Here is a 20,261-nt window from a genome sequence, read left to right on the forward strand (position 1 = left end):
CCATTGCCGCTTGTTTGCTTTGAACTTCTTTTGCCTCTCCTCCCTTGCAACCTCCTCTTCAGACTCCTCTTCCTGTGTCTGGTGGGTCTGTCGAGGTGGCCTCTCATGCCTAGGGGTCTGCTTTGTCCTTGTTCCCTTTCTCTTTGTTGAGGCTATGAGTCAGGCTGAGGCTCTTGCTCAAATCATACTAGAGACTCCTCATATGTGACAATTTTGAGGCACAGAGGGTTGATGGTGCTCTTCCATGTAGTCTACTTGGTTGGAGGATTGGGACCAAGGTTCATGATATCTGTGAGCCCGCCAAATACTTCCTCTTGTTGTGGCCCCTTTAATCTCTCCATCTCCTCACTTTTCCTTTCTTGCTCCCCTTGTTGGTCTAGATGCTCCATGCCAGGACCCACGGAGGAGGGAGGGGCATGACAACAGTTTATAGTTGATCACGATTGATGGAACTATTTTGTCCCTCTTATGAGACCTCTCTACTTCCATAGTTAGTTGTGTGGAAGGACTGAGAGGACCCTTGATTGTGCTGGGATCCCTCATTGTGCTGAGATCCCTGGGATCCCCTATGAGAGTCGGATGGTGGGGACTCGCATTGCTAGGACTCTTAATGTAATGAGAATCGCCTTCAAATTTTTGTTGATCATTGCCCTGTTGGCCACTGGGGCTCGCAGTGTGTTCAGAGGCCATGGATTTGTGAGGAGGAGAGCGGGTAGCATCTAAACAGCATCTAGCAGGTCTAGTAGTTTGTTTAACTCATGCCATAGAAATGAGGGGTTTTAGGGTTTTAAAGTGCTTTATATAGTATTTTTTAAAGCACTTTAGGATTTTATTTATAGGCCTTTTAAATTAGGGTTTTTTGAGTGCACCCCCTTCCCCCCGTCTTTATTCGTCGCCAATTCGGTAATGCTAGATCTTCACCACCCTCCCTCCCAATGCACCCACCCCTCCGCCCTATCATGTTGCACATGCACATGCACATGCACATGCAACTTTGCATTTTCCAAACAAATTTGTGAATTTTGGAATCTATAATTGACTCAAAATAGTGTTAACTTTATTCATCAAACATTTTACATTTGGGGTTCTCTTAGGACCCAACGCCTCCCCTATCTGACTCTACATTGCAACCAAAGCGCAACCCCTCGACTCCCTATTGAGGGCTTCCAAGTAGCACATCTCCTTGTCTTCTTGACATGTTGAGCCGCTTTTGCAAGACTTGAGACCTCTACCTGGTCGTGCCTGAGAATCCTGGCCTCTGGACATCTATAAAACCAGTCGAACATTTCGTGTAGTGCATTGCTTCACGTGATACCATCCCCATGCCTTGTATTCTTGAAGTAGGTTGCCTTTGCTCTGTAGTGCAATCTCTCCATTCCTTGAGTATTCCAAATGGACAAAGGCCCCCATTGCTCCATAAACCACGACGCATATGAATAAAGAATATTTTGTAAAGAAAAACATTGTATTAGAAACATAAACTGACTCAAGTTTAAAGGACAAAATTTCAACCTAAGAAGGATTACCATGTAATGTGTAATATGTGACTCCCCCCATGCTTCTACCATCAATGATATGAATTCTCCCAATGATGTCCTCAATCTCTCATATTAAAGCTCATCTATTTGACCTTGTCTAAGAAACTTTATAAATGCATCAAGCTTGTCCACAGTTTTACTCTCAAAGTAGCAATTTGTGGATGTGAAGCTTGATTCATAATACACTCACACTCCCAACCTAGGGTGCTTTGAGCCAATCTATGTTTTTCTTTATTAGCATTGTGGTTGGACAAGAACCTTCTTGCCTTTCCTCCACCCATGGACACTTTAGCAAGAAGATTTTGTGTCTTTCCTGATTGTTTCTTATCCTTCTTAAGTTTCAAATTTCCTCGTGAAGTCCCATTAGTGAGAGTAGTTCTTCATCTTTTGCAATGCATTGTGCATAGACTTGTTGTGGCCTCAAATTCCAAGCATAAACTAGATGGAGATGGAGTAACTTATCAAGTATACGTAGTTTAGCATGCAAAGTACACACGTGTACCCGCTCCAATAGAATCGGTAGAGTGGGGTCCCACTTAGGATCCTTTTTATGAGGATTAGGGGCTGCGAGGGGGCTGCACTTTGGTTGCATAAAAGGATGCCATTTTCCCACTGTAGGCTTCCCTTTTGCATCTTCTGAGAGTGGGTGCAATACAAGCATGTCCATTTTGCATATGCACCTGTATCACAACCGTACAAGCACTTGAGGGTCTTCAAATCACTAGCTAGATGCCATTCAACTTGAAATCTTTCATGCCCATCCACTGTCAATGTTTTCCCTACCTCTTGTCTTTGAATAATCGACGGGATGCCGGTTCTCTCCAAAATGCACTTCAATGTCTTGTGGCACTCCTTTGGGGTCTCAAAGGCTGCAAGCCACCATATGTCCGTCTCATATTGGATTGAGAAACCCTGCTCAACTTCCTCATCCCCTTGAGCAAAACACAAGGCATCATTCATAATACAAATGCTCACCCTCTCTAGCTTGTGGTCTTTTACCAAACAACTGAGCTTCATCCATTTTTATAACAAATACTAGCTTTCCATCTGTACAATGAAAGAGAAATATATCAAGGATATAGAAATGAGAAGAAGTAAAGTTGAATGCAAAGAGGGAATTCCTCTTATCGTTCTTCTCTCATCCCATAGAATTTGACCATGGCTCTCTACTGCAAACTCTCTACATCCACTTAAACATTATTGAAAGCATTCATCTCAAATGTTTGGATGCCAGATTTCTTTTTATTCTTCCAAGTGATTGTTCCACTTACACAATGGTATCCTCCAAGCTTTTCTCTAGCACATTGGTTTGTTTTTGCAATTGGAGATCCTGCATACTACTATGCATTGCCACAATAGTAATATTTTACAAATGTGCTAGTTCTTCTATTTGGGCTCTCTGTACCTTGCTTGCTTGCATAGCCAATGTCTAAGAATGGTTCAATCGATTGCAATAACCGAGCAATCCAACATGTCTGTTGCCAACAAACCGAACAAGATCATGCACTTTATGAAAAGGAGGACTCTTTTTGGTGGCAGGGTCTAAAGGATATAAGGTTCCATCCACCCAAAGGTCAAGATGCTTCTTCCCTTGCAATCAAAGACTATGGAACACACTTTCAGGAGTTCCACTAATTCCCAAATGCGGTGTGCTTGCATATTCAACCTCCAGTTGTAAGTTTACATGGTACGGATATGTCCTCAAATGGTGCCATGAGTACTCAAGGAGAGGTATCATTGATGCAAGCTGAAATGTAGGGGAGAGCTGGAAAAGATGGAGCATTGAGAGGAAGACAGTAGCAAGGAAGAGGGAGGAGGAGAATCAGGTCAAGGCAAGAGGAAGAGGAGGAGGAGAGTAGGGCGACTGGTGTAGAGGGGAGGGAAGGAGCTACTATAGAAGGGAGGAGGAGGGGAGAGCTGCTACAGGAGGGAGGAGGAGGGAAGAGTTCCTACAGGAGGGAGGAGTAGAGGAGAGGGAGTAGGGCAGCTAGAGAAGAAGGGGAGAGGAAGGAGGGAGGAGTAGGAGCAAGGGAGAGGGAGGAGGAGGAGCAAGACGGAGGATGGGAGAGGAGGGGGAAGGGAGGGAGGGAAAGGGAGAGGGAGAGGGAGAGGGAGGAGGGAGGGAGGGGGAGGAGGGAGGGGGAGTGAGAGAGAGGGACGAAGGGAGATTCGAAATTTGAAATTCAAATTTCAAAAAGTGGCCCCCTCCCCTCATTGATGGGGGGAGAGGTGGGCTTAATTGTGGGACCTAGGTTGGGCTGGTTAGGTCTCTTTGGGACCCTCCAAGCCCCTTGCATTATCCCACTAAGCATTCCCTAATCCATTCCTTATGAGGCCCTTTTGAGACCCCAATTTGGTCCCCTAATGTAATTGATCACAACATGGGAGACAACTCTATGCATCTACCTTAAAAGGTTGTGGTCACTTTAGATCTTATGTCTCACTCCACACTTTATTTTATATACTTTCCATTCCTACTATATATGGGATTTCTCTACACTCATGCTTGTACCACATGCACTCTCATCTTGGTACTAATTTCTCAAAGGAGTTTCACCCTGTGCACTAGCTTCTCCAACTCACCTCCTTTGAACCGAATCACAAATTGCAAGGCCTACTAATCACAAATTGCAAGACCTAGTCGCACATGTCTAGGTATTTGAAGACCTGTCATTATCCTTAGCTCATGCACACTATCGATGATCAGTGTGCCACCTGTAAGGGAAACCTCTCCTTGAACCATGTTTTCCAAGCATTTATTATATTCCCATATAATCTTCCTTTCATTTCCCTTTAGCATATCTATCCAATAAAGTCCACATATGTTTATGAACATGGAATGGAAATTCTCCATTACAACTTTGACTATGAACTCTTTGTGTTGGATTCCCAACCCCTTCATGGACATGAAACAAATCTAGCAGCTCTCTCTTGAGGGACCGTTTTCTTAAGCGGATTGTGTTGAAGGTGTTAATACCAATTTGAGGAGTAATCGAGTATTGTTAAGAAACCAAACTGTGAACATCATCACTCTACAGCAAAGAAATGAAAGAGGACTCATCCATGCTAAAGGATCATCTATTCATGGATAGAGGAAAAACTCAGAAATGGCACAAGAAAGATCCTACTCATCATAGAGTGCAAAAGAGGAAGATATGGTATAACTGTATCTTGTGGAACTCAATCCGATAGCATTACTCATGTTACTATAGAATCAAATTCTCTGGTAAATTTTGAAAACATGTTAGTTAAGTTCTTCAACTAGATAAGTGAGATCAATGATGGCAGTACATATAAAAAACATGTATGAAATAAGTTTTAGGATTGTTACCATAGGAACTCATGAGGATGCTTGTCTATGCTAATATTTGAATCTTATACTTACTTAGGGTGTTCATGTTTGATGCAAATTTGTCTTCTTTTGGGATGCAAAATCCTGATGCAAAGTGCTATGTTCCCAAGACCCACGCTCTTCTAATTATACAGAGAAAGTGTGTCAATCCCCCCAACCAACAAATGAATGGTTATACAAAGTGCTATGTGGTGAATTGGAAGTGCTATATATAGCACACTGGTTTTAGAGGATGAGTTTGGACATGTTCTTAGATTCCTAGAGAGAGAGAGAGAGAGAGAGAGAGAGAGAGAGAGAGATGAATCTAGGAACGTGCCCAAACTCATCCTCTAAAACCATAGCATAGTGCAGTTTCAATCTCATGATAGTCACTCATACCATATATATATATATATATATATATAGAGAGAGAGAGAGAGAGAGAGAGAGAGAGAGAGAGAGAGAGATGAATCCAAGAACATGCCCAAACTCATCCTCTAAAACCATACCATCGTGCATTTTCAATCTCATGATAGTCACTCATAAGGCTAAAACCATAAATAACTTTCTTTAAAAGAAAAGATGCTTCCATTTGAGATTCTCACATCTATACCTACTTCATACCATTGGCTTTCAACACAAAATATTATGATGGAAATCCTTTCAAAATTGTCGATCGGAACTAGTTAAGCTCGTTTAATATATACTAGATACTATACGTTCTTTCTCGTGAAAACTGGTTGTAGGAATAGCACGAGAGGAATTGCAAATTTTGAAGGCTTGAGTATGTTTTGACGACTCTTAGGCCCCGCAAAAACCAATCTTGAGCTTGCCCCACCGAAGCCATTACTGTCTGTAGAATAACTTACTCCCAAACGTTCAACCATCGAAAGATCGCTGGCAGAGTGAGATAGATATTGATAGCTCAGTCCAGCGGAACCAACACTTATCCGTTTTGAGAGACGGTTTTTCTTGTCCGGCTTCTTTCTCCCCTTATCCAAACTATGGGCAACGTTCTCAGAATTTTCTTGGTCACAAGATTTTAAGTGTAAAGTAAGAGTGTGGCTTTTGAACTTTTGAATTTTGTTGAGGAGACATGTGTTGGAGACTATGTGCCCATTGTTTTAATTAAATATCCTTCCTTTCAATCCACGCCTTTGAAGATTCACACTTCATCTTTAAAAAAAATTGAGTGTCGCATTTGGAGAAGGTGCTAGTGTTGGAGAAGCTAACTTTCTTGTAGATAGTATGAACCATAACATGTAAAGGTAGACAGACTATAAGGAGGATTGCTTATATATAGAAGTGATGACCATTTGAGTGTCTCTTTATCCACACAATAATGTACTACTCTTTTGTGGCATCTTCTCCAAAAATTTCCACAAATAGGTGGATGATTACTTTTCCCATCTCTACGTGCCTTGTTGATTTTTGGGCCAAAAAATGGCAGTGGAAACCATAACGTAGCAATGTATCTTTCTCAAGGGCGATCTCCAAGGGCATGATAACAAACCTGAAGAATTGTGTGGATGGCGAATCCCAATTGTTATCTCAGTTCACTGGAGTTGCAATGCACCTGATGGCATCTACCCTCAAAGGGATTTTTAAGCAATACGATAAGAAGATGTCTCAGAAGGTGACTTTTCTACAAGAGAAAGCCACTGATGCAGCAAAGGCAGTGCAACTTGAGAGAATTCTCAGGGAAGGTGTAGAAGGCAAGGTAGAGAAGGCACATCAAAGGGTCTTGCAAGCACAAGAGCAAGCTGAGGCTGCTACAAAAATGGTCAACATGGAAAGGCATAGAAGAGAAGAAGCAGAGAAGCGCATCAAGGAGCTCTGAGATAGGCTTGAAGAAGTGAGAAGTGATGGAGGCATCGCAGACAAGGATCTAGCAATGATGCAAAAGGAGCTTGAATATCAAAGAGCCAAAAAGGAGGATCTTTACAAATGGCTCTACAACATGTAGAACGTATTGAACATTGAAAACGACCAAATGATGGAGGAGCTGAAAAGGGAGCATGCAGGAACTAGAAAGGTGATGCAGGAAATGGGAGAGAGCTTTAAGGCCAAGAAGGATGGGGTAGGAGAAGCCGGGGGAGAAGACAACAAGGCAGCTCTCGAGGCTAGGAAGGATGCAAAGAGTAGCCACGGTGGAGCAAGTTGCAACAGCCACCATGGTGAGGATCATTTTTTCAAAACATTGTTGGAAGTTCAAAGAGTAAGCTACGAGGAGGTAATCTGACATGGAGGTGGGTGTATTACTTGGAGTCAGCAAATACGATGAATATTAATCTCCCTGGCTATTGTTTTTCCTGCTCTTTAAAGGTACTTGTCAAGATCATGATGTAGGTTTCTTTTGGCAGGACATGATGGAGGCATGAAGTTGTATAGAGCGCAAATACTAGGATGAAGAGGACCCCAAGTGAAACGAGGAGTTACTATGGGCATACAAGTCGACAAAGACAAGAAAGCAGTATGTGATCCGAGTGTGTGAAGAGGTCTGCGATAATCCATTAGACTGGCCTAAAGAGTTGGGAGATGCTTGCTATAGAGAGGTTGATAAGATAGTTGGGAGTTTGGAATTTCCATGAGCCATTAAATGTCATCATATTTTGAAAAAGTAAAAATCTTGCAGGCATTTCTTAGACTTGCGGACTTTCTCAGCCTGCCATCATCCATGATCTATGGTGGTTGTAATACGTGATTTTATGTCGACCTACTTCCATGTTATTACTTAAATGTTTTAAGTAGCCCGGTGGTTGAAATTTGACAGTTAAATATAACCAGTCTAAAGGGGACTTTTTTAGTATAGCACTGTACAACACATTTTAGGATAGCACGACAGTAGTGCAGGGATAGCACGGTAGTAATGTAGGATAAGTGATCGCCAGCATGGTGGTTTTCTTCTATTATTACAAGATGAATGGATTTGTGGATGTGTCGATTCGTTATTGGATTTAATAAAACCAGCGCGGTGGTGGTTGGGATATACTAAAAACAAGCATGGGATTAACCGATTGGGATTTTGTTAACATCCACAGAGTACAGTTGCCAAATGCAGGGTAGTCAGTGAAAGATGAGAGGTGATTAGGCTTCATGATTTATGTCAATGGTTGTAGCCATGGAAGAAGTACGGTACAAGATTAGGGAGTTTGAGCCCCAAATACCCCAAGGCCAAAGATTGCAAAGCAACATGCACAAGTTGCAGGTTCCAGCTTACAGATTGTAGGTTCCAGCTGTCCAAGCTGCGGTTAAGTTAAGCCTTTCCAATCCAGGTTTTGAGCCTCCTACATGGGGTTTGAACCAAAAATAACTTAAGGCTTGGAGGTGCGAGGCTAACACAAGTGCTATTTGGGAGCCGGTTAGGAACACCTCCTAATGTCAGGCTTGTCCCAAGCGCTCTTATATGGTTAACTTAAGCGCTATTTCACTAGTAGGGAGAGATGGAAAGAATAGCAATATGCCTTAGCACCCTATGGGCCCAAGAGACTTTTTATGTAAAGAGAGAGAGAGAGTCCTAAAAGGAAAAGGGTTGGCTCTCCCTTCAAAAGGTGACATGTATAAAAGGCCAAAGGGTTGACTTTGGTTTCATTGTTGTGTGCACAAGTTTGAATACAAGCTCCCTCTTCTCTTCAAAGAGTGTTTTGGGTGTTCCCTTATTTCCAGTGTAGTGCCCTTGTGTTTGCCACTCCATCCCCCTTCACTCTCCTCTTCCCTTCTCCTTCTCCCTCCCTTCTCCCCTCCCTTCTCCCCTCTCCCCCTTCCCTCTTTCTCTCATGGAAACACATTACAACAATTCGGAGGCCGCTTGAGTGACACATGCGGATAGCTTGTGCCTTGCATTTCTCTCACAAGGAGTAGCTTGGAGTGGAGGCTTCATCGGCATCTCTTCAACATCCCCACGACATGTGAGTCACCGTCAAGACCACATAGATTTCCAAAAACAATTTAATAATTCCAGCACGGTAGTTGTTTGGGATATACTAAAAAGCATGGGATTTATCGTTTGGGATTTACAAAAACAAGTGCGGTGGTTAGTTTGGGATTTACTAAAAGAAGTAGAGTCTCAAATACATTCTCCATTTTCTAGGATAAGTGGAATATTGTTTCCTTGGCAATGAGACTACATTTTCTTAGTACTATCTCAATTGTCCTTGTCCACCGCTCCAAGACATCCTAAGATGTGCTCATGCATGTCTAAATTGAATTTGAAGACACTCTTGCCCTTCTTTCATTGTGGCACAGGTTGCATCTGGAACTTAATAGCTCTTACTAGATGAGAGTACACTCTTATGTAGCAGTTCGTAATTGTGGCCTCTCTTGCATGTTTTTTTGTACCAAAAAGCTCTGACTACTACATCCCACTTCTCATAGGTTGTTCCCCAATTATCCTTAAATGCTTCCTCAACCTTGTGCTTAGGTTTTGTGCACTACAACAAAAAGTATGGGTCATCTTCCTCATTCTCCCCACAGGCAGCGACGACGATGACAATTGCAAAGTTATCCCCCTCTTCCAGACAATCAGTGAGGTCATCGAAACTCTCCCCAAACTGTGGTGAGTCGTTTGTCTCTCCATTGTTTGTCACTCCATATGAACGTAGAGGAAAAACTTGAACTCGCTCCCATGTCTTCATAATTGCAATCTTCTCACAATCATCATGATCCCCTATGATGCATGCATTGCAAGAACAAGAAAGTTTTCTTGTTTTAATCAGTTGGTTATTTTAAAAGCCCCATATGTTGTGCAAATCACAAACACCTTTAATTTTCTCGCAATCATTCTGGCTTCTCCTTTGCACTTCATTCACTTTCACTTCATGGAACACTCTGCATACTACACTATTTTTAAGGCTTTGTTTACTGTATGTTGAATGCACACCTGTGGAGAGGTTGGTTTTAAGCCATGTTACAGCATCATGGGCATCATTGAGTTTTTCTTGAGGGCATGTTAACTAGTGTTTAAACAAATCTTGCTTAATAACAGCACACCATCCATTATGTTCACCCTTGCCATGGCTAGACCCAAAGAAATTCCACATCATGTCTAGATCGGTCAGGGATTTGAACCTTCAGACAAAGTAGAATCCACGTGCTGATTTAAATTGACAGGCAACACCATCTAACCACACCCAATGTTGTTTTATATTTTTTGCATGGGGATTTTCCTTTTTCCATCATTCCCAATGTAGTAGAAAAGCACACTGCATAAATAAGGTGTCATGTTCCCTATCATCGAAAATGTAGAAATGGTATGTGCATTGCACTAACCTAGACTCCTGTGAGTCAACAAGCAGATTGGTATCAAGTGTGGAAGAATCAAGCAAATGATTGTGCATGATATGCACAAGAATTGTTATCTTCTTGTTGTACTAGTGAGCTCTTTGTATCTCATCTTGTTCTTGAAATGAATAATTTTTAGCAAAATCTATGACAAAGACAATAGTGTCATGGGGAAAATTGGCAACTTAGGCACGTCCTGAACTACTTATCCTACCGACTAGTCGTGAAATTGTGAAGCACATATTTTGGGATGGATTGAACCACGTGACCTATAAGCTCGCTTGGCTAAGTGCTCTTATATGACAGTAGCCATCTCTTTTTCTCGTAACCTTAAACATTGACATTTTCAAATCTCCTCCATTTTAGAGCAACATGGTTGTCTTCCCTCATTTCATTTGGACAGACATGAAATGTCTTCTTCTTCAGCTTCAAACTGCAATGGTTGCATGTGCCACAAATGCATTCAATGCAGTACCATTTACGGTCTCCCTTTGGACAAACCACTGGCTCCCACAAAGACCTTAGGCTACAATAAGGATCCAGGTGACCTACAGTTTGCGCATTCATCGAGGAGGCATGGGCATCGATCCCATGGAGCAATGCTCCAACACAACTAGATCTCAAGTCATTCATAGCTTGTTGGGCCAGGTCAAAGTATATGTGTGTTTTGCAACAACAAACATTCTTGTCTTTGAGTTTCCTGACATACCAAGGCTTACAATACTCAAAGCTTGGGCCAACCACTGTGGCAGCTCTCACCTTGACAGTGTAGTTCGGCTACAAACTTAAGCCTCCTCTATTCCATTCCCTTAACTGTTTCATCTTCTATCCCTCTCAACCGTTTCTTTCTTCCTTGCACTCGAACTATAAACTCAAGCCTCCACTATTCCATTTGCTTCACTGTTTCATCTTCTATCCCTCTCGACCCTTTCTATCTCCCTTGCACTCTTCCTGCAACTTCCATCCCCTCTCGTAATGGACCCTACACAGTTCGTGAGGTCCTCACACAATCTTTCCTCCCCCTCTGTCGCACAATGCGAGAGCCTCTCATCCCCTAATCTTGAAATCGTGACATATGGGAGCTCCTCTCTCGCGCTTCAAAAGCCCGATTTGGATGCTCTCAAAAACTTCAAAAGTCCAATTTGGATACCAAGGCTTACAATGTGTGGATTCGTCATGGGGAAGTAGCAAGCTAAGGGTGTCCACTTTTTGTTCACTCCCCAATCCTTAGGAGGTGGAAAAACAAGCTTTTTAGCACACAAAAATGCAAATCTCACCTACTTCCCTATGGATCTAGTCTTTGAAGTCTTCTGACACAACATCACACTTGCTATTGTGCACATAATCGTATAGTTTGATCGAAAATTCGATGCACACACAAAAAATTTCTTTGTGTCACACGGCATGGTTCCAGGGTGGTCACACGTTTGTCACGAACAGAGAGTGTCATATTAAATTCTAAATTTCTCACTCATTTTAGATTAAATGTTATTGAAACTTTGTAAGTGGTCTCTTTGCATTATGTAGAGCTTAACTTGATTTATTGGTAATTTTTTGAATGATTTATCTAATTATAAATAATTATTTATAATAAATAAAGTCATAAAATACATGCATTTTAGTAGCACACCACATTTTTTTAGTATTTTGAATAATTAAGCAAATCCAATTCGGTGGAAGGTTAGTAGGCACATAAGGGTGTGTGGTTGAATCATCAAATCCCAAATCCAACAGTTAGATTTAGGAAGATTGAAGTTTAATTTTTACTTTTACTCCTGAGAGGATCAACAAAGAATATTAAAAATAAATCTAGTAATTCTCAAACATAACCAAACATTTCAAAAATGTCAATATTTTTAGTCCTCTGCATGATGAATAAGAGGAAAAATTTTTGGTTAAATTTGAGTAAGGGAAACGTACGATATGGCCTCCAACAGTTAAATCTCCCTTTTGTGGGGGAAAAAGGGCCACCCAAGCCTAATACCAAGACAAGGTAGGCTTGGTATTAGGCTTGGTGAGGTAGGCTAAGAGCATCACCGACCCTAGTGGCAAGCCTTTGGAGTCTGCATGCTGCCCATGTGGAAGGCTGAGTCATCAAAACCATGCCATGTTGTTAGACCACGTGGTGCCATCTCATCAAGGAGATGTGACATCACTCCTTGCCATGTCACCTTACATTGCCACACGTGCTGCCACATGTGCCACCTCATCATTCCACATCATGAGCCATGTGATCACACAATGCCACCTTGGCATACCTCCTCAACCTTGCCACATCACCAATCCCTCCACCTCAATTTGCCATGTCAATCTACCACCTCATGAATGCCAACTCATCATGCCACATCACCTTTCAATGTCATGGAAGAGACTATATTACCACATCATGACCATGCAGGAAGAGACTATATTACCACATCATGACCATGCATGGTGCCACATCAGCCAGATGTATACACATGACGATGTGCGAGGCATACAATACCTCGATCGAGGTATATGACCTGGGTGAGGCATACAATACCTCCATCGAGGTATGTGACCGAGGACACCTAGGGATACCTCGATCGAGGTTCATACGTGCGTAATGCACTGAATACCTCGATCGAGGTATATGATTGGGGCTCTGGGCATAGCAGACCTCTCCACCAAAACTTAGCCAATTAGTATCAATCTTAGCACCAAAACTTAGCCAATTAGTTTCAATCTTAGCACCTCTCCACCAATAATAATGAAGAGCAATCTAAGAGCAATCTAGTGGATGAGTTGAGGCTCTCTATAAGACACCACGTTTTGGTTCATTTCACCCATTCTTAGCCATTCTTGCCTCCTCATCACTTTGTCACACCTTCCATCCTACTTTCATTGAGAATGGGTTCTCAAAGCCGTAGAGCTAGTAGATGTGAAAGATGTAGGAACCCCCCCCCAAATCTCATTGACGAGGAGCGCAAGCAGAAGGCTCGTGAGTGCAAGAGAGCCTCTAGAGCTTGAGCTCGAGCTGCCACCACTGATCCACCTCCAGCTCTACCTCTACATCCCACCCCCACCTCCATTGTCCCCCCATCCTCATCCGCTCCCCTACCTCTAGCCTCCGCCCTTCCCCTAGCCACCTACATTTTGGCCTCCACCTCTACCTCTTCCCCCTCCACCCTCCCCCCTCCCCCTCCCCCTCCCCCTCCCCCCGCTCCGCTTGGCACCTCCCTTCCCCCGTCCACCCTACCATCTCCCATTGATCCCCTTGCCCCACCTTGCAGCAGCAGTGTTGCTTCACGACGTGACTTGCCGAAGTCCACTATCCGTCGTCGTACTAGCAAGATTGTGCAATCTTTTTTTTGTGACCTCATGCCAGCTTCGCAGTCTTCTCTTCTCACGTCCCTGATTGATCACCTTGACTTGGTAGAGTGTAGGAGGCTTGCTGGTCTTGGTGCACGTAGAGATAGGGTTGTATCTAGCGAGGTCCTTAGCAGTGTTCGACGTTCCTATGCTTCTATTAAGCATAGGAACTCCAGTGATGCCTTGGCAGCACGTCGTGCTATTGTGGCTGCCATTAGTAGACCTCATATGATAGGCCATGTGCATACCGCTTCACGTCTTCTTCAGATTGCACCGCGCACATTGCGAGTAGGCATCATTAGGAGGTAGAGTCTAGAGGATAGTGAGACTGATGCTCTTTGGGCTTCGAGTGGTCGTGCACCTCGCAGCGATCGATTGTTGGATGATTCCACTAGGTCCTTCATACAACAATTTTGGGAGGAGCATTGCAGAGCATCCCCGGTGTTCAAGAAGGCATTGCGGAAGAGGGTGTCACGGCGGTGTGTACATTGAGCATGGTGCATGTTTTTTGGAGTGTACCCAGATTGAGTTGTACACTCAGTTTGTAGAGGCACACCCGGAGTTCAAGATTGGGCAGAGGTCATTTGAGCGATGCAAGCCATGGTTTGTGCGATGCTCTCAGGAGCGTGACACATGCTGTTGTCGCTACCATGTGGATTTTCGATTGATGTATGACGTATTCCGTTCCCTTGATGGTCATAGGGGAGTGGTTCCTACTAGCCCTCGCGACTTCATTCATTCCATATTGTGTACACGAGATGGTGATGCTTTATTCCACTCCCTTGATTGTGTGGAAGGCACGTGTACTTTGTGTGGTGACTTTGCTAGAGTGCCATGAGTTGCACTAGATACTTGTGATGTGCAGATGGTTCGTTGGCAGCAATATGAGTACTGTACCTTGACATTAGATGGTGGTGCACAGTCGAGGAGGTTGCAGCTTGTGGGGAAGGAGACATCACGTGTTGTATTCATTGACAATTTTCGAGGGAAGCTGTACCGCTACATACGCCACTCGCACACTGCGAAATGGGAGGATCGTCAGTTTCGTGCATGTTTGAGGACATTTCCTACAGGGGTGGTTGTCTCAGTGGTGGACTTTGCAGAGAATTACACCTTTGCACCACAGCATGAGATCCAATCGGAGTATTATTTCTCCGAACAGGTGATGTGTGATTGAGTATTGATTTTTTCCCCGCCTCATTATATTGAATTATTTCAATAGTCATATTTTTTTTCAATGCCATATTGTAGGTTGCTATATTTGTGCACATTAGCTATCGTCATGCACAGGCTCATGTGGATGGCATTGATAGCACCATGGACTCATGCGTCATTGTGCGAGAGTATCACTTCTACATTAGTGATGATCGATCGCATGATGCCCATTTTGTGCAACATTGCTTCACTTTGCATGATAGTTTCTTGAGGGATCATGGTGTCACATGGCAGCGGCGCTGGACCTGGTCAGACGGTTGCGGTGGTCAGTTCAAATCTACTAGACAGTTTTATTGGTTCTGCAGATGGCACCGTGAGACAGGCATTCCGATTACATGGAGCTACTTCGAGACAGGGCACGGTAAGGGAGAGCACGATGGTGCAGGTGCTTGCGTGAAGCGTGCTTTGCGTCGATACCAGTTGCGTCACAGTGCCGATCACTTCAAGGATGCACATGATGTGGTGCGGTGGTGCAGCCAGCACTTATCCACTAGTGCTACCTCCTCGTTTCAGTTGCGTGACGATAGGGTGGTGAGCTGGTATTTTTGGTGCGTGGACATTGGGAGTCTTGATCGGTCTAGGCCTTTTGATTGTCATTCTGTGCCTGGCACTCTTGATTTCCATTCCATCAGGAGCGTAGGTGAGTCTCACCCCGCGATCTTTTCTCGACGGTTTGCATGTTTTTGCTCTGCATGCATTGATGATGATTGGGGAGAGTGCTCCATGATACCGTGGGCCGATCCATGGGTACGGCGAGTGCTTTCTCCCTTCTAGCCTTGGGAGGAGGTACATGATGATCAGGATGCGGGATTCAGTTTCTCTAGAGATTATGACCAGCTTATAGATATTTTGCGTATTGGTGATATCTTCGCGGTTATTGCTTCGGAGGGCAATGAGGAGGGTGTGGATTATTACTTGTTGCGATGCTCTATGCTGAAGAGTGTGCTGAATGACGATACAGTGGATGGGAATGGGATGCACTTCAATGCTCATAGCATGATCGTAGGTGGCCACTATTTTCAGCAGATACAGAGGCGTGGTCGCTATATTGAGTTCCAGGAGTACATGGCGGATCAGGAGGCATACCTGTATTCTCATCTTGTTGTTGGGATCAAGATTACTTTGAGTCGTGTTCGCACTCGCAAGGCGACGTCCACTCCACGATGGCGCCTTGCAGCGGCGGATCACGAGAGCATACTTGCAACTATTGGCATGAGAGCTGATCCTGAGGAGTAGCACATTACATATCATATTTTTTGGGATCATCAGTTGATCAGATTGATTTTTATTGGGTATCACTAGTTGATTACATTTTTTTGTATTCGATATGTATAGGCTCACTGTGTGACCGTACCATTGTAATTTTCATGGACTCATATTTTGTATTTCACTATGATGGCTGTATACACGTTCATACACATCATTGTATTAGATTCTATTTTTTACATGATGTCCCCGATGTCTTCTCAATGGGATTTGTTGTGTTTGTAAAACAAAAAATTGTTTATTAGTAGTAATGTTGTAATTTGTTTTGTGCTTTAGGACATTTTAAAAACGTGACTAAGAAAATTCGCGCACGTACTAACGAAATATGCGTGTGGACTTACTTGTTGGGGATGAAACTTTGCACGACTCTTAGGCCACCCTAGACATACATCCACGCGAGATTTGGTCTGAACTGATTTGGTATGCACCACGTGGAAGGTACAATGCGTACATTTTTACAATCCCTACTAGCACGACTACGTATGAGCTATGGCGCATGTACTAACGAAATACGCATGTGGACTTATCTATTGGGAATGAAACTTCGCACGACTCTTAGGCCACCCTAGACATACGTCCATGCAAGATTTAGTCTCCAACTTATTTGGTATGCGCCACATGGAAGGTATAATGCGTACATTTTTACAATCCCTACTAGCACGACTACGTGTGAAAAATGGCGCACGTACTAACGAAATATGCACGTGGACTTATCTGTTGGAGATTAAAATTTGCATGGCTCTTAGGCTGCCGTAGACGTACATCCACGCAAGATTTGGTGCCCAACTGATTTGGTATGCGCCACGTGGAAGGACAGCTGCGTACATTTTTACAATCCCTACTAGCACGACTACGTATGAAAAATGGCACACATACTAATGAAATATGCACGTGGACTTATCTGTTGGGGACGAAACTTCACACGCCTCTTAGGCCACCCTAGACATACATCCACGCAAGATTTGGTCTCCAACTTATTTGGTATGCACCACGTGGAAGGACAAATGCGTACATTTTTACAATCCCTACTAGCACGACTACGTATGAAAAATGGCACACATACTAATGAAATATGCACGTGGACTTATCTGTTGGGGACGAAACTTCACACGCCTCTTAGGCCACCCTAGACATACATCCACGCAAGATTTGGTCTCCAACTTATTTGGTATGCGCCACGTGGAAGGTATAATGCGTACATTTTTACAATCCCTACTAGCACGACTACGTGTAAAAAATGGCGCACGTACTAACCAAATATGCATGTGGACTTATCTGTTGGAGATTAAACTTTGCACGGCTCTTAGGCTACCGTAGACGTACATCCACGCAAGATTTGGTGCCCAACTGATTTGGTATGCGCCACGTGGAAGGATAGCTGCGTACATTTTTACAATCCCTACTAGCACGACTACATATGAAAAATGGCACACATACTAATGAAATATGCACGTGGACTTATCTGTTGTGGATGAAACTTCACACGGCTCTTAGGCTACCCTAGACGTACATCCATGCAAGATTTGGTCTCCAACTAATTTGGTATGCGCCACGTGGAAGGACAGCTGCGTACATTTTTACAATCCCTACTAGCACGACTACGTATAAAAAATGGCGCACGTACTAATGAAATATGCATGTGGACTTATCTGTTGGGGATGAAACTTCACACGGCTCTTAGGGTACCGTAGACGTACATCCACGCAAGATTTGGTCTCCAACTGATTTGATATGCGCCACGTGGAAGGACAAATGCGTACATTTTTACAATCCCTACTAGCACGACTACGTGTAAAAAATGGCGCACGTACTAACGAAATATGCACGTGGACTTATCTGTTGGAGATTAAACTTTGCACGGCTCTTAGGCTACCGCAGACGTACATCCACGCAAGATTTGGTCTCCAACTGATTTGGTATGTGCCACGTGGAAGGACATCTGCATACATTTTTACAATCCCTACTAGCACGACTACGTATGAAAAATGGCGCACGTACTAATGAAATACGCACGTGGACTTATCTGTTGGGGACGAAACTTCACATGCCTCTTAGGCTACCCTAGACGTACATCCACGCAAGATTTGGTCTCCAACTGATTTGGTTTGCGCCACGTAGAAGGAATCCCTACTAGCACGACTAAACCCTAAACTCTAAACCCTAATTCCTAAACCCTGAACCCTAAATCCTAAACCCTGTTGGGGACGAAACTTCACATGCCTCTTAGGCTACCCTAGACGTACATCCACACAAGATTTGGTCTCCAACTGATTTGGTTTGCGCCACGTAGAAGGAATCCCTACTAGCACGACTAAACCCTAAACCCTAAACCCTAAACCCTAAATCCTGAACCCTAAATCCTAAACCCTGTTGGGGATGAAACTTCACACGCCTCTTAGGCTACCCTAGACGTACATCCACGCAAGATTTGGTCTCCAACTGATTTGGTTTGCGCCATGTAGAAGGAATCCCTACTAGCACGACTAAACCCTAAACCCTAAACCCTAATTCCTAAACCCTGAACCCTAAATCCTAAACCCTGTTGGGGACGAAACTTCACATGCCTCTTAGGCTACCCTAGACGTACATCCACGCAAGATTTGGTCTCCAACTGATTTGGTTTGCGCCACGTAGAAGGAATCCCTACTAGCACGACTAAACCCTAAACCCTAAACCCTGAACCCTAAATCCTAAACCCTGTTGGGGACGAAACTTCACACGCCTCTTAGGCTACCCTAGACGTACATCCACGCAAGATTTGGTCTCCAACTGATTTGGTTTGCGCCACGTAGAAGGAATCCCTACTAGCACGACTAAACCCTAAACCCTAAACCCTGAACCCTAAATCCTAAACCCTGTTGGGGACGAAACTTCACATGCCTCTTAGGCTACCCTAGACGTACATCCACGCAAGATTTGGTCTCCAACTGATTTGGTTTGCGCCACGTAGAAGCAATCCCTACTAGCACAACTAAACCCTAAACCCTAAACCCTGAACCCTAAATCCTAAACCCTGTTGGGGACGAAACTTCACACGCCTCTTAGGCTACCCTAGACGTACATCCACGCAAGATTTGGTCTCCAACTGATCTGGTTTGCGCCACGTGGAAGGTATAATGCATACATTTTTGCAAGCACCTTTTCAATGCTTAATGTTTACAATTACGACACACGGCATTATTTTTAAAATACATTATGTATTAGATGTGTGAATTGAGATATTTGAAATTCAAAATCATACTCTTAATTTTAAATACGCACATGGGGATGAAACTTCGCACGGCTCTTAGGTTTAGTGTAATAATTGATATATACGAAATTCAATATGATATTCAAAATGACAAAGTTGGAACTTGAACACTTTTTCAATGCTTAATGTTTACAATTACTTCACATGGCATTCTTTTTTAAATACCTTATGTATTACATGTGTGAATTGAGATATTCGAAATTCAAAATCATAGGGATTTTGTTAACATCCACAGAGCACAGTTACCGAATGCAGGGTAATCGGTGATGAGAGGTGATTAGGCTTCATGATTTACTTCAACGATTGCAACCATGGAAGGAGTATATTACAAGATCAGGGAGTTTGAGCCCCAAATACCCCAAGGCCAAAGATTGCAAGAACGTGCACAAGTTGTAGGTTCCAGGTTATAGATTGTAGGTACCTTCTATGCAAGCTGCAGTTAAGTGTCTCGTGGGAGTTAAGCCTCGCCACTCTAGGTTTTGAGCCTCCTACATGGAGTTTAAACCACATATAACTTAAGGCTTGGAGGGGTGAGGCTAACATAAGCGCTATTTGGGAGCCGATTAGGAACGCCTCCTAATGCCAAGCTTGTTTCAAGCACTCTTATATGGTTAACACAAGCGCTATTTCCACAATATATTGCTTTTCATTTTTGAATTTCACCATTAAAAAATAACAATATATTGCTTTTCATTTCTGAATTTCACAATTTAACAGTGGTATATGACCTGAATAGCAGGAAATTAATTTTAATGAATTTAAGTACTAAGAAACACAGTAATTTCAACCACCAGGTTGGTCAATAACTAATGTTTGTTCAACCATGCTGGTTCAGGACAATCACATAACTGGCGATTGAGCTGAAGCAGCCACGGTTGCATGATGTTCCAACCACCGGGCTGGTTTGGTAAAATAACAATATATTGTGAAATATATTGCTATTAATTTCTGCCCAACCATGCGATTGGGTTGGACAATAACTAATGTCTGTTCAACCACACTGGTCATGCCACATGACTTTGACCTTGATTGAGCTAAAGCAGCCACG

Source organism: Dipteris shenzhenensis, chromosome 21 (assembly GCF_047967505.1).
Source record: "Dipteris shenzhenensis isolate YYH24624 ecotype China chromosome 21, Dip_SZ_1.0, whole genome shotgun sequence".
Taxonomy (NCBI): domain Eukaryota; kingdom Viridiplantae; phylum Streptophyta; class Polypodiopsida; order Gleicheniales; family Dipteridaceae; genus Dipteris; species Dipteris shenzhenensis.